Here is a 2,500-nt window from a genome sequence, read left to right on the forward strand (position 1 = left end):
CTTAACTAGTCGTTCATATATCAAAAGCTTTTTACTTTAAAAAAGTAGCTCATGTTTTAACATATACCGATAAACACAAAATAATACAAATTTCCTAATTTAGTATTTACATTATGTAGCTCCTCACCACTACAGCGGTGTGTAGCTGGTAGAGTGTGTAGAGCCAGATGCGTTGTCACTTCTGTGTGGTTTGCAATAAAAGTGTTAAACCACGGTGGACTCAGGAGATTACTGTTTTTTTGTCTAATCACAGGAATTCATAACACATGATTGCATGTTTGTCGTGTTCATAAATTTTCAATAAATCTATAATGAGTTTGTATTATAATTGTTTATAAGAGAATATTCAATGTACAGTGCAACTGCTTCAACGCTTGGCTGTGTAGAGCTATTTGAGTGGATTTTCACACTGTCTCATAAAAGTTATGCAAGCATTTCCCAGATGTTTCTTTTTGTTGAAACATGCTCACTTTCGTTTATGAACATAGCTCACTAAATCACCAGTGATGAAGGCCCAAACAGATTAGGAACTGACTGACACACACCCAAAACAACACACACACTATGCTTTTTTGTATCAACCTATAACCCAACCACATGATTACACACACATACACATTTTGTTTGTGATCCTATAAATAAAGTAACAGGAACTGCCTCGGCGACTCCGTGTGGGTGTTCGCCTAGCAGTTTGCCCTTTGTACAAAGTAGCTTGGTTGGCCCTTTTCATCTTTGAGCCCATCTTAAAGGGAAGAGGAAATCCCTCTTCACATTTTCTGGTTCCTTTGAGCCGGACCTGGTAACTGTTGCGACGCACGGAATAATCTACACCGTAAGCCTGTCGTCCTCCAGCCGACAGTCAAGCGGGCTGAAATCCCGAGTGGACGTACATTCGTCCCTGCCGGTGATATAGGGTTCACCGTGTCGCCACCACAGGACGCTCGCCAGATCCAACCTTCGATTGGCAAAAGGGGTGAGATACTGAACACCATACTAAGAATGGCGTAAGTCAAAAAAGTAAAAAACGTACAGTCAAACTGTTTTAGAGCAATACAGTCAGTCAGAACCCAGATATAAATACAGTGACAAAGAAACGCATAACGGCCTAGAAGAACAGTGTATGAGTGTGTATGTGAATGTGAATGAAATAAATATCACTGAAGTGATGTTAAAGGTCTATAGAGACTGACCAGTGATAGTTTGTTGTTTTTGTCATTTGCAAAAGAAGTACGACATCTAAAGACCAACGGTCGACACAGTCCATCAACACAGCACCGGCACCAGGTAGCTTGGTAGAAGGTCGTGTTGTTGTCCTGTCTCAAGACTTGTGGGTCAGTGAAGTTTGTGATTATCCTTTTGTGACTAAAATACAAAAACTGGGACGAACTAATTCAAGAGGTCCGATATAGTTTATCACCATAAAATATTACTTTGACACTCCGGATTGCCTAGTAGATATCAGTATGTTCCCAATCAAAGCCAGAAGATTTTGTCATCCAATGACAAGACTTTCAGCCATGTTAAGGTTGGTCCAAATAGCATGCATAGACACAGAGGATGAGTAATTTGTATAGAGAAAATGAAGACAGCTCTATGATGACGGAACCAACACCCATCACAGGACATACCCTTATTCATTATCACTGACCTATCTCATGGCCATTCCTTTAATCCAGTTTTCTCCATCTGTTGTTCTCATCATCTGAGTGTTCATTCTAGTATAACACATATTGTGAACGGGATAGCGCATTTCTTTCGCATTAACCCGTTGGATGTCCAACAGGGCAATCTTAGAATTAAATCCTCTACTGGTGCTGGTCTGATGTCTGGATCTTAAGTTTAATCAACTCTCCTGCTCATTTTTCCTTTTCTTGCATTTCCGCTCTGGGCTTATTTAATTTATCCTTTCCACCTGTGTAATCCCCATTAATTGGAAATTGCAAAAGTAACACCACTACTAAAGGTGGGGATCACTTGATGTGTAAATAATTATAGCCAATCTCCAATAATCATTAATGTAGCAAACGTGATGTAGTGGGCGGCTAAACGCCGTAAAACGCCTTTATGCGCCTCTCAAATTTGGACATGGCGTTACCCACCTTTCAACTTGCGTTTACGCCACTCCAAAGTAGCGTTTTATTCCAACCTCTGATAGCCTATCGTCCAAAAGCCATTCTAATTAGCTTATGTCGTTTTTATTTTTCTTATTGTTCATTATTGTTTCATAGGTTTTAAACTAAGTTTTATCACATTGCGCTGCATTTACTGTCAGTGTTGACCATCTCTTTGCGGTGTTTGGTGTATGTTGCCCCCAACGTCGCCTTCCAGGCAGCGCTGCCTGGAAGGTACTACGTTTGGGCAGTGGTTGGGTGCCTTGAAGTCCCGGTCGCAGCGCTGCCTTGAAGTCGACTTTGGGGGCCTAAAACATCAAGCAGGAAGCATCAGACTTTTTTTAAGCGCCGCCAAGACAGCAGCCGTCCTCCTGATGCCAGCAAACGGT

The sequence above is a fragment of the Etheostoma spectabile genome, chromosome 12 (genome assembly GCF_008692095.1).
Source record: "Etheostoma spectabile isolate EspeVRDwgs_2016 chromosome 12, UIUC_Espe_1.0, whole genome shotgun sequence".
NCBI lineage: Eukaryota > Metazoa > Chordata > Actinopteri > Perciformes > Percidae > Etheostoma > Etheostoma spectabile.